Consider the following 14,177-nt stretch of genomic DNA (forward strand, 5'->3'; position numbering starts at 1 on the left):
CTTTTTGAGAATAAACTCTGCATGGATTCATAATACACTAAGTCAGCCCGTCAAAATGAAGTCTCAACCAAAGTGATACTTCTGATCTATTTCTATTTCAAATAGATTTGATAATACTTGAGTCTATTACATCACCAAACAAGTACAATTTCTTGAAAGCACTGGGCATTTATTTAACTCCTGATGTGTTTTGTTGGGCGATGGAATTTCCGAGGTGATTGTTCTTTTCAGTGTTTTCTCTCTTTTGTTTCTCAGTGCTGTAAGCCCCTCCCTCAGGCCCTCTCTACCTCACGATTCAATCCCTCTCTTCTTTGTTAATCAGCGGGGATCCTGTGTCAGTTGACACAATGATGCATGACTCTGTTTCTTCTGCTTTGCTTTCTATATCTAATAAAGCACAAAAGTTGCACAATGCCCGTCTCTTTAACTCCCCCTTATTTCCTACACTGCTCCTGTTGGGGAGTAAAGCTTGCTGCTGAGGTGTATTGGGGAGAATTTATAATTTAGAGTTCTGTATCCTGCATGAAATGTTTCCTCATTGTACAGTGTGAATGACAGCATACAAAGGAAGGACCTTGGTCCTCCTCCACAAACGACAGGCTTCTTTTCCAGCATTCAATTTATTCAGGATTTAGAGAATAACAGAAGCACAGCATTTACACTCGAAACATTTCATGTTAGTGCGTGTGATTGAGGACAGTAGCTTGTAAACTCCCTACACCTCCACTGCAAATGAAAATGATCTAATAATGCCTAATGTACAGGAGTATATAGGAGGTATATGAAATTTTAGCCATTACTCTGATTCCCTTTTTCTTTATTCGAGTAGTGACACCACACTATCTGCAGAGCTGCAACCTACGTGTTTCCTTTTTCATTGCTTTTGGACACTGGGATGTCAAAACATTTTCAAATATATCTTGAAATGAGTCACAGGGTGGGAGCTACCGAGTTTACTTTCAGCATTATGAGAAGAGAATATTCTGGGAGGCTAAATTGTGTCGAGTTCACTTCATAGATGAATAGTTCTGTCAAATTAATTGCTTCAACAAGATTCAACAATCTTGATGTACTGTAATAACGTGGACACAAATCACCACTTAATCTACACTGAGAGATATACAGTGGTGTTTGCGTTATTCTATATTCACGATAGCTTTGAGCCATATGTTTCTCGGGCACACTGCTCCTGTCATTTGTATTCAAGAGATATGTCGGACTCCATACTTTCAGGCTCTCATTCACAGAGTAGAATGAGTCACAAGCCTGAGGCCATCTCTGAAAACACTGCAGCAAAGATACGGGGGAACAGATGGACATTTTAATTTCCTGTCTGTTATCCAGTAAGTCCCTCAGGGCACTTGGCCAAAAACACTCCCCAAAAAAATCCATTGCACTGATGTTCGAGGTTTGCATTTGGCACATTTGTGAAGGGTAGTTCTTGCTTCTTCCCTTCACCTCCTAAGACCCACCATGCTTTCACTTAGGTCCCAGAGCCATTTAGCAGTATGGTTATCAGTGGCTTTAGAAAGCAATTGTTCTTCTTTGCAATTAGAGAAGCATTTTCCAGACACACCCTCAACTTCAGGCGAGCATGCCAGGTACAGTGGGGTCCGAGCACCCTCCAGTGGGCTTTTGAAGAACAACCAAGAGACAAGCAAAAAAAGAGGCTTAATCAGCAGGGGGACGTTGACGTGCCGGCCCAATCTGGTCCTTACCATACCCGGAGTGAGGACATTTACAGTTACCCCAGTACCATCCAGCCTGCGTGCCAGCTCACGAGTGAATAGTAGGTTGGCAAGCTTGCTCTGGCTGTAGCAAAAAGCTTTGTTGTAATTCTGTTCGCTATTCAAGTCCTCGAAGTTGTTGCTGCCGTACTTGTAGAGCTTGGATGAGACCACGACGATACAGCTGGACGCCGACTGCTTCAGAAGGTCCAGCAAAAGATTTGTCAGAAGGAAGTGACCAAGGTGGTTTACTCCAACTGCATTTCATAACCCTCTTCTGTTCTACTGTATGTTGTGTTGTGTTTATTTTCATGTCTATGAAAATTGTAGAGTCACACTGAAGGCATCAAGGACTATTTGATCAAGAAGGAGTGTGATGGGGTGCTGCGCCAGATGACCTGTCCTCCACAGTCACCGGACCTGAACCCAGTCGAGATGGTTTAGGGGTGAGCTGGACCGCAGACTGAAGGCAAAAGGGCCAACAAGTGCTAAGCATCTCTCGGGGAACTCCTTCAAGACTGTTGGAAGACCATTTCAGGTGACTACCTCTTGAAGCTCATCAAGAGAATGCCAAGAGTGTGCAAAGCAGTAATCAAAGCAAAAGGTGGCTTCTTTGAAGAACCTACAATATGACATATTTTCAGTTGTTTCACACTTTTTTGTTATATATATATTCCATATATACAGTATTGTTCAAAATAATAGCAGTACAATGTGACTAACCAGAATAATCAAGGTTTTTCGTATATTTTTTTATTGCTACGTGGCAAACAAGTTACCAGTAGGTTCAGTAGATTCTCAGAAAACAAATGAGACCCAGCATTCATGATATGCACGCTCTTAAGGCTGTGCAATTGGGCAATTAGTTGAATTAGTTGAAAGGGGTGTGTTCAAAAAAATAGCAGTGTGGCATTCAATCACTGAGGTCATCAATTTTGTGAAGAAACAGGTGTGAATCAGGTGGCCCCTATTTAAGGATGAAGCCAACACTTGTTGAACATGCATTTGAAAGCTGAGGAAAATGGGTCGTTCAAGACATTGTTCAGAAGAACAGCGTACTTTGATTAAAAAGTTGATTAGAGAGGGGAAAACCTATAAAGAGGTGCAAAAAATGATAGGCTGTTCAGCTAAAATGATCTCCAATGCCTTAAAATGGAGAGCAAAACCAGAGAGACGTGGAAGAAAACGGAAGACAACCATCAAAATGGATAGAAGAATAACCAGAATGGCAAAGGCTCAGCCAATGATCACCTCCAGGATGATCAAAGACAGTCTGGAGTTACCTGTAAGTACTGGGACAGTTAGAAGACGTCAGTGTGAAGCTAATCTATTTTCAAGAATTCCCCGCAAAGTCCCTCTGTTAAAAAAAAGGCATGTGCAGAAGAGGTTACAATTTGCCAAAGAACACATCAACTGGCCTAAAGAGAAATGGAGGAACATTTTGTGGACTGATGAGAGTAAAATTGTTCTTTTTGGGTCCAAGGGCCACAGGCAGTTTGTGAGACGACCCCCAAACTCTGAATTCAAGCCACAGTACACAGTGAAGACAGTGAAGCATGGAGGTGCAAGCATCATGATATGGGCATGTTTCTCCTACTATGGTGTTGGGCCTATTTATCGCATACCAGGGATCATGGATCAGTTTGCATATGTTAAAATACTTGAAGAGGTCATGTTGCCCTATGCTGAAGAGGACATGCCCTTGAAATGGTTGTTTCAACAAGACAATGACCCAAAACACACTAGTAAACGGGCAAAGTCTTGGTTCCAAACCAACAAAATTAATGTTATGGAGTGGCCAGCCCAATCTCCAGACCTTAATCCAATTGAGAACTTGTGGGGTGATATCAAAAATGCTGTTTCTGAAGCAAAACCAAGAAATGTGAATGAATTGTGGAATGTTGTTAAAGAATCATGGAGTGGAATAACAGCTGAGAGGTGCCACAAGTTGGTTGACTCCATGCCACACAGATGTCAAGCAGTTTTAAAAAACTGTGGTCATACAACTAAATATTAGTTTAGTGATTCACAGGATTGCTAAATCCCAGAAAAAAAAAAATGTTTGTACAAAATAGTTTTGAGTTTGTACAGTCAAAGGTAGACACTGCTATTTTTTTGAACACACCCCTTTCAACTAATTCAACTAATTGCCCAATTGCACAGCCTTAAGAGCGTGCATATCATGAATGCTGGGTCTCATTTGTTTTCTGAGAATCTACTGAACCTACTGGTAACTTGTTTGCCATGTAGCAATAAAAAATATACTAAAAACCTTGATTATTCTGGTTAGTCACATTGTACTGCTATTATTTTGAACAATACTGTAATTCCACATGTGTTAAATCATAGTTTTGATGCCTTCAGTGTGAATCTACAATTTTCATAGTCATGAAAATAAAGAAAACTCTTTGAATGAGAAGGTGTGTCCAAACTTTTGGTCTGTACTGTAAATGTCTGATAAATCTAAAATGGGACGTCAGGAGTGGTTGTTACATGGGGAAGTTGTTACAGTGGTTGTATTTGAGTAACTAGAAGGTTAAGTAAAACCAATATGCATTATATTAACTATATAATGAAGGGTCAGGCTCAGGTCTGCGCATGTGTTATGTCATAACTTCATTTAATTTTAAAATAGCTGTATTTATCGTTAAGTGTGTTACTCTTATAATTTTGTAATAAATGTTAGCACCATGGAAAGATTGAAAAATCAATGTAATTGTAATTTATTTATTTTGCTTTCAATAAGGCAATGAGCAAAATTATACATACTGAAAACAATTAAAAATCCCGGTAACACTTTAGAATAAGGTTCCATTAGTTAATGTTAGTTAACTACTTTCGTTAACATGAACTAAGCAAGAACAATCCTTCTACAGCCTTTATAAGTCTTAGTTCATGTTAATTTCAACATTTACTAATGCATTATTTAAATCAAAAGTTGTGCTTGTTAACATTAGTTAATGCACTGTGAATTACCATGAATCAACAATGAATAACTGTATTTTCATTAACTAACATTAACGAAGATGAATAAATACAGTAATAAATGTATTATTCATTGTTTGTTCATGTTAATTAATACATTAACTAACATTAACTAATGGAACCTTATTCTAAAGTGTTACCAAAATCCCTAATACGAAATAAGTCATGATAACAATTTGAGATTTCACTGCGACCCATTAAAGGATCATTCAAGATGTTTGTGAGTGAGAATATTTCTAAATATTTTAGAGTATTAGGATTCATATTACACTAAGTCAGCCCGTCAAGATCAAGTCTCAACCAAAGCGACACTTCTAATGTTATAGTTCTAGATATAGATATAGATTCATATATTTCTGTTGGCCAAAATAATAGTTTAGCAATTTTGTGTGTTTCATGTTATTTTTTCCATCTATGCTATTTCATTTTTAAAGTTTATATTAATGAAAATCTATTAAATGTCAAGACAATAACGTGTATCCAGAAATGTACTTGAAAATAATAAATCAACCCTGTGAAAATTATCGTCTTGACCTAAAAGTGTGACAATCAGTCCAGTTCCCATTTATTTTCATTATTTACAATTTATCAAGGTACAGTACCAAAATACCTGCAGTTACTACAATTATGGTATAATAATCATAATAATATGAGATGATGATAATAATATGCAGTCCCATTAATATGTGCCAAACAGATATCGGTCCCATTGACTTCCATAGTATATTTTTTTTCCTACTATGGAAGTCAATGGGTACCATGATTTGATTACAAACATTCTTCCAAATATCTTCCTTTGTGTGCAGCAGAACAAATAAACTCATACAGGCTTGGAACAACTTGAGGGTGAGTAAACGATGACAGAATTTTCATTTTTGGGTGAACCATCCCTTTAATAAAATATTAATACATAACTCTCATGCCTTGACAATAATAATAAATAATAATAATAGTTTGTTCATTTACAGCAGCATTAACACAGACAAATAGTAAAGGTAATAGGTAATGGTTCAATAAAAGGACTGAGACAAAACACTTGTCACTCCTGCACTGTAGGAGTACAAAATAAAACATTTAAGTGCAAAAGAAGAAAAGAGGGGCATGCCTCTGATATCACACACAGTCTTTGGTCCTAAAACATTCATTGTGATAATCTCTGCTTTCGTTCTCCCCAAGCGCATCTTCTTCACAACATTTGAGTCTTGAAACAAAGCACCGTTTAGCTTAACAAGACAGTCGTTGCTGTTATAGCTGAGTCCCTGTGTGATACACATATGAGGCATCGCTTGCTGCTATTTTGTCAGTTAACATTTACATTTACATTTATTCATTTAGCAGACACTTTTACTTACAGATGAAGACAGTGGAAGCAATCAAAAACAAAAAAAAAGAGCAATGATATATAAGTGCTATAACAAGTCTCAGTTAGGTTAACACAGTCAAATAGCATGGGATTTTAAATAATATAATAAATAAAAAGAAAACAGATAGAATAAAAAAATAAAAAATAAAAGAATAGAGCAAGCTAGTTAGAGGTCTTTACACATACACACACACATACATACAATTGGATAATAAATGAAAAGAACATAGAATACAAAAAGATTAGAAAGGTACAGTAGTTCGATTTTTTAAAGAATAGAATTAGAATAGTGAGTGTTAAAGTTAGAGGGTCAAATAAAGATGGAAGAGATGGAGATGGAGCCGATTCTTGAAGATGGCTAAGGACTCAGCTGCTCGGATTGAGTTGGGGAGTTCATTCCACCAGAAGGGAACATTTAATTTAAAAGTCCGTAAAAGTGACTTTGTGCTTCTTTGGGATGGCACAATCAAGCGACGTTCACTTGCAGAACGCAAGGTTCTAGAGGGCACATAAGTCTGAAGTAACAAATTTAGGTAAATGGGTGCAGAGCCAGTGGTAGTTTTGTAGGCAAACATCAATGCCTTGAATTTTATGCGAGCAGCTATTGGAAGTCGGTGCAAATTGATAAACAGAGGTGTGACGTGTATCCTTTTTGGCTCATTAAAAATGTATCTTGCTGCCGCGTTCTGAATTAATTGTAAAGGTTTGATAGAATTGGCTGGAAGACCTGCCAAGAGAGCATTGCAATAGTCCAGCCTGGACAGAACAAAAGCTTGAACAAGGAGTTGTGCAGCATGATCCGAAAGAAAGGGCTTGATCTTCTTGATGTTGAATAAAGCAAATCTGCAGGATCGGACAGTTTTAGCAATGTGGTCTGAGAAAGTCAGCTGATCATCAATTATAACTCCAAAGCTTCTAGTTGTTTTTGAAGGAGTTATGCTTGATGTGCCTAACTTGATGGTGAAATTGTGATAGAACGATGGGTTTGCTGGAATCACAAGCAGTTCTGTCTTGGCAAGGTTGAGTTGAAGGTGATGGTCCATCATCCAGGAAGAAATGTCTGTTAGACAAGCTGAGATGCGAATAGCTACCGTCGGATCATCAGGATGGAATGAGAGGTAGAGTTGAGTGTCATCATGTTTCTGAATGACAGAACCTAATGATGCCATGTTCGCCGCGGGAGTTTCACTCGTTCATTCTGGTTAGTGTTTACATCCATCCGCAAGCGCACGTGAGCTCAGCTTTACAGAAACTTGCTGATCAGATCACAGAGACAGAACAACAACACCCGGACTCTGTTTTAATCATTCTGGGGGACTTTAATAAAGCCAATCTCTCCCGTGAACTGCCAAAATACAGACAGCATGTTAAATGTACCACCAGAGACAGTAAGATATTGGATCACTGTTACACCACAATAAAGGATGCATATCACTCTGTTCCACGAGCAGCTTTGGGAAATTCTGATCACTGTCTGATTCATCTTATACCATCCTACAAACAGAAATTTAAATCTGCTAAACCTGTAGTAAGGACTGTGAAGAGATGGACCAGCGAAACGGAGCAGGATTTACAATCTTGTTTTGACCTCACTGATTGGAGTGTTTTTGAAGCTGCTACCACCGATCTGGATGAACTCACAGAGACTGTAACATCCTATATTAGTTTCTGTGAGGATGTTTGCATTCCTACCAGGACTTATTTAACATTCAACAACGATAAGCCATGGTTTACAGTAAAACTCAGACATCTTCGTCAGGCCAAAGAGGATGCCTACAGAAATGGGGACAGGGTCTTGTACAATCAGGCCAGGAACACACTGAACAAAGAGATCAGAGCGGCTAAAAAGACCTACGCTAAAAAGTTGGAAGACCAGTTTTCTTCCAACGACTCAACTTCAGTTTGGAGAGGACTGAGGGCCATCACAAACTACAAGACACCATCCCCTTGCACTGAGGCTAATCAACGGCTTGCTAACGACCTGAATGAGTTTTATTGCAGATTTGAAACCCCCATCACCCATTCTGACCATCTCCCTGCACAACCATTAACACCTCCTGCAATCCCCCGTTCCACACCTACTGCTCTTCAAATCTGTGAAGATGATGTGCGCCAGGTCTTCAAGAAGAACAAAAGAAGAAAAGCACCAGGCCCAGATGGTGTTACACCAGCCTGTCTGAAAATCTGTGCTGACCAGCTGGCCCCCATCTTTTCACAGATCTTCAACAGATCCCTGGAGTTGTGTGAAGTACCTTCCTGCTTCAAACGCTCCACCATCATCCCCATCCCAAAGAAACCCAAGATAACAGGACTTAACGACTACAGACCTGTGGCTCTAACGTCTGTCGTCATGAAGTCGTTTGAAAAACTGGTTCTGGGTTATCTGAAGGACATCACTGGACCCTTACTGGACCCCCTGCAGTTTGCTTACCGAGCAAACAGGTCCGTGGATGATGCAATCAACATAGGATTGCACTTCATCCTGCAACATCTGGACAAAACAGGGACTTATGTGAGGATCCTGTTTGTGGACTTTAGTTCGGCTTTCAACACCATCATCCCAACAACCCTCCAGACCAAACTGACCCAGCTCTCTGTTCCTAGCTCTATCTGTCGGTGGATCACCAGCTTTCTGACAGATAGGCAACAGTTAGTGAGACTGGGGAAATTCACATCAAACAGCTGCTCCACCAACACTGGCGCCCCTCAGGGATGTGTTCTCTCCCCTCTGCTCTTCTCCCTTTACACCAACGACTGCACCTCTAAAGACCCCTCTGTCAAGCTCCTAAAGTTTGCAGACGACACTACAGTCATCGGCCTCATCCAGGACGGTGAGGAGTCTGCTTACAGACAAGAGGTTGAGCAGCTGGCTGTCTGGTGCAGTCTTAACAACCTGGAGCTGAACACGCTCAAAACAGTGGAGATGATCGTGGACTTCAGGAGAAACCCCCCCTGCACTTTCCCCACTCACCATCATGAATAGCCCTGTGACTGCAGTGGAGTCATTCAGATTCCTGGGAACCACCATCTCTCAGGACCTGAAGTGGGACAATCACATTGACTCCATTGTAAAAAAGGCCCAACAAAGGTTGTATTTCCTTCGCCAGCTGAGGAAGTTTAACTTGCCACAGGAGCTGCTGAAACAGTTCTACTCAGCCGTCATTGAGTCTGTACTGTGTACTTCTATAACTGTCTGGTTTGGCTCAGCAACAAAATCGGACATCAGAAGACTACAGAGAACTGTTCGGACTGCTGAAAGGATTATTGGTGCTCCCCTGCCCACCCTTCAAGAACTGTATACATCCAGAGTGAGGAAAAGGGCTCAGAAAATCACTCTGGATCCCTCACATCCAAGTCACCCCATTTTTGAACTTTTGCCATCTGGCCGGCGTCTCAGAGCCGCAAATACCAGAACAGCAAGGCACAAAAACAGTTTCTTCCCCCAGGCAATCTACCTCATGAACAGTTAAATGTTCCCCACTTTTGCTTATGCAAACAAAAGTGCAACATCCTTATATTTATTTGTTACCCCTCCATCCTAGTACATCCCTGCATCTTTTTCAATCCTATCCCATTATCATTTATAGCACAATTGTTTATACACTTATTTATTTGGCTACATTTCTTTTTTTTTTTTTTTTTTGTCTGTGTGTTGGTGTCTCTGTGTACTGGAAGCTTATGTCACTAAAACAAATTCCTTGTATGCGCAAACATACTTGGCAATAAAGCTCTTTCTGATTCTGATTCTGATTCTGATGTAGACAGAGAAGAGAAGTGGTCCAAGAACTGAGCCCTGAGGCACCCCAGTAGTTAGATGTTGAGACTTGGACACCTCACCTCTCCAAGATACTTTGAAGAACCTATCTGATAGGTAAGACTCAAACCATTGAAGTGTGGTTCCTGAGATGCCATTTGCCAGGAGGGTTGATAGGAGGATCTGGTGGTTAACTGTGTCAAAAGCAGCGGACAGATCAAGCAGGATAAGTACTGAAGATTTGAATTCTGCTCTTGCCAGTCTTAGGACTTCAACAACTGAGAGCAAGGCCGTCTCAGTTGAATGTCCAGTTCTGCAGCCAGATTGGTTGCTGTCAAATAGATTGTTGTGTGTGAGAAATGTAGAGACTTGTTTGAACACAGCCCGTTCAAGTGTTTTTGCAATAAAAGGAAGAAGGGAAACTGGCCTGTAGTTGAGGGTGGGTTTCTTAAGTAGTGGAGTTATACGTGCCTGTCTAAATGATGAGGGAAAAACACCAGTGTGGAGGGAAGTGTTGATGATGTGAGTGAGTGCAGGTACAACTTCAGGAGAAATGGCTTGAAGCAGATGAGATGGAATAGGATCAAGCAGGCAAGTTGTAGGGTGATTAGAAAGGATGAGTTTAGAGACTTCTGCCTCAGAGAGTGAAGAGAAGGAAGTAAATGAGTGTAAGTTTGCTGGTGATATGAGCTTGACTGATTGTGGTGTGGAAAAGTGTGCACTAATGTGTTTAATTTTATTAAACACATTTTTTTTTATCACTCACAAAAACGTTGCAAAGTCGTCAGCTATTAGAGATGAAGCAGGAGGGGGAGGAGGAGGACAAAGAAGTGAGCAAAATGTTTTAAAAAGCATGCGAGAGTTAGATGAATTGTTAATTTTGTTATGGTAGTATGTCATTTTAGCAGAGGAGACATTAGCAGAGAAAGAAGATAGGAGTGACTGAAACACAATAAGGTCAGTAGTATTTTTGTACTTGCACCACACCCTTTCAGAAGCTCTAAGCTTAGAACGGTGTTTGCCTTTTAACATCAGATAACCAAGGGGCAGAAGGGGTGTTACGGGCTGGCCTGTAAGATAATGGGCAAACAGTGTCTAAACAAGATGTAAGAGTGGAGCAGAAAGTATCAGTAGCACTGTTAGCATCCAAAGATGCAAACAGTTTAGGGGAAGGAAGTGAAGATGAAACTATTGCAGATAGCCGGGAGGGTGAAAGTGTGCATAGGATACGTCGAAAGATGAAATGTGGAGGGGTAAGTGATGTGTCAGGGATCATGTTGGGGTTAAGAGTGATGAGGAAGTGATCTGACGTGTGCAGTGGAGTAACCAGAACATGATCAGTAGAGCATTTTTGTGTATAAATAAGGTCCAGTTTGTTGCCTGATTTGTGAGAAGCAGTAGTTGACACTCAGTTGAGATCAAAAGAGGCAAGCAGAGTGTGGAAATCGGCAAACAGAGGTTTATCTAGATGAATGTTGAAATCTCCAAGCATAACTAGGGGAGTACAATCCTCAGAAACGGTTGAGAGCAACACATCTAATTCATCCAAAAAGTTACCCAGTGGTCCAGGGGGTCGATAGACAACTAAAAAATGTATTTTAAAAGGGTAGGTAACAGTAACTGAATGAGATTCAAAGGAGCTGTTGATACCCAAAGATGGTAAAGGATAAAATTTCCAATCATTAGAGATGAGCAGACCAGTACCTCCACCTCTTCCAGTCAAACGGGGGGAGTGGGAAAATGAGAAATTATTGGAGAGTGCTGCAGGTGTAGCAGTGTCCTCTGGTTTGATCCAGGTCTCTGTTAGGGCCAGGAGATTAAGCTTTGAATGACTAATAATAGAAGTAATGAAATCGGTTTTGTTTACAGCAGACTGGCAATTCCAGAGACCAATAGGAAAAGAAAGTAGTGTATTATCAGACATAGGCAAAGTATGCAGGTTGTTAAGATTGCGCTGTCTACATTGTGTGATGCATGGTTTACGAGTGGTAATGATAGTAGGGATCTGGAAACACATAGTAAGATTCGGTTCTAAACAAAAAACAACTGTAACAGAAATGAAACAAGGAAAAGGAAAAAAGATTAATCAAAACAATACTTATATCTCCTGCCGGTGTCCCTGCCCAGTGGAGTCGCATGGTAAAATCGATGGTCTTTACACTTAACTGGAGGGCTGCCGCGACCGCGATATACTAATCTTTTTTAAACCCGACAAAACGGAAATTGAATTCAGCTGAATGTTCTTTACCGTTTATCACAACAAAGGTCTAAGAAAGCGCACAACACCGACAACGCATGCGACAGAGTACGAGACCAAACGCAGCACGTCTCAACACAGTAAACAAACAAGTGTTTCCTAGCAACGACAACTGCGCCAAACACCAATGAGACAAGAAACAAATACACCTACGATCTGCTTTTAACTCCCGCCAATTCAACTGCCTCCCACAAAGGGCACCTCTGCACACTCTCCTGGCCGGTGCCTGAACACACTCCACTGTTCATCACAACAAAGGTCCAAGCAAGCGCACAACACTGACAACGTATGCGATAGAGCACGAGACCAAACGCAGCACGTCTCAACACAGTAAACAAACAAGTGCTTCCCAGCAACGACAACTGCGCCAAACACTAATGAGACAAGAAACAAATACACCTACGATCTGCTTTTAACTCCCACCAATTCAACTGCTTCTCACAAATGGCACCTCCCTAGACTCTCTTGGCTGGTGCTTGAACACACTCCACTGTTCACCACAACAAAGGTCCAAGCAAGCGCACAACACTGACAACGCATGCGATAGAGCACGAGACCAAACGCAGCACGTCTCAACACAGTAAACAAACAAGATTAACAAGTTTTCCAGCTACCCCGAAGAATCCATAGATATTGCTTGCACCTTTAGCTAGTATGGCCTTCTTGTGCATTTCTGGCTTAATCCATATATGTTTTACTTCCCAATTTTTATTGTAGCTGCACAGTCTTTTCTTTTGTGCAGGTTTATCCATGTTTGCACTTTTACCCACATGCCAAATCGATTATCGACTTTTTGTGTGTGTGGAGGAATTGGTGCATTTACAACGTATACTGATGCGCGTGAGAGGAGGTGGGCTGTGATTGGATGATGATGATAGGTCAGGTGTGAGGTGTCGCGTGTGTGTGTGTTGCCGTGTCGGTGATCATTCTCATGTGTCGTGATCAGACAGCACTGCTGTTGTATCAGTGGTTAGATCGGCGCAGTAGTAAAAAAACAGGACTAGTGAGGTCCCATAAGGGACAAATCAATTAGGCTAATTCGGCTAATTGAATATCCACTTGGGGGAGCATTTAAGCAATTTATTAGGAACAATCAAAGCTGACTTTCAAACTGAATTTTCATTACTCCAGTCACACAATCCTTCAGAAATCCTTTTAACAATCTGATTTTCTACAACAACAACAACAAAAAAAACATTTATTGTTGTTATTATTATGAATGTTGAAAAGAGCTGAGAATATTTTTTCAGTTTGAATTTTTTTTTGGGTGGGGGGGGATAAATTGAAAGAACAGCATTCTTTGTTGCATTTGTTACAGTTACATTTATTTGTTACATTTATAGTATGGATATTGTTATTGAAACTTCATAATATTTCACTTGATTATACATTTAGTCAGGAATTATAGTTTGAAAAAAGTCTTTGGAAAAAGTCTAACTAGTGAAATGTTTACACGTTATGTGAAAACTAGTACAAGTATAGACGGTTTCATCGGGCGCACTTGCCTGGACCTACTGTAAGTTAACTTCCGGTCTGTTGGCTGCAGTGCCTTCTACAAACACAGTTAAAGTTAAGGTGATGAGTAGACTGAAGTTGGGCTCAGGTGATTTGTGCTGCGGGATGTGTTTCCCATACATTTATTTATTTTTGGAGACTCGCCACAATTTTAAAACTGATCGATTTTCAAAAAGGCTTTGTAGAATAAACATGAGTAACGTTACGTACTGCACGTTTAATAATAATAATTCCTTACATTTATATGTTTAAATATCAAAGCGAGACACAGGTGTTTTTATATCGCTGTATTTCTGAAGGAAGACTTGCATGTTATATGCCTGATAAAGCAGCGTGTGAGCGTACCAGCTCTGCTTTGTTTACAGCTGTTACTGGGGAAACCTTTATTTCTCACGCTTTATGTCTATGCTTTAAAACATCTCCTGCTGGCAAAGAATGATTTTGCATATTCATTAAGTCCGCCTGATCCACGCAGCAAACATATTTTGTTTGTTATCAAAAAATAATATCTACTCTACAGGGACTTGGCTGTCGTTATTGATTCTATTTGGAAGACTACCGGAAGTTAAGTTAGGT

At 40.3% G+C, this 14,177-nt stretch overlaps 1 pseudogene; it reads right to left on the reverse strand.

Annotated features, from left to right (window-relative positions):
• Window positions 1-891: 891 nt before the first annotated feature.
• On the reverse strand, window positions 892-5,490 carry LOC113062684 (retinol dehydrogenase 14-like; annotated as a pseudogene).
• Window positions 5,491-14,177: the final 8,687 nt, after the last annotated feature.

The sequence above is a fragment of the Carassius auratus genome, chromosome 45, assembly GCF_003368295.1.
Source record: "Carassius auratus strain Wakin chromosome 45, ASM336829v1, whole genome shotgun sequence".
NCBI classification, from domain to species: Eukaryota; Metazoa; Chordata; class Actinopteri; order Cypriniformes; family Cyprinidae; genus Carassius; species Carassius auratus.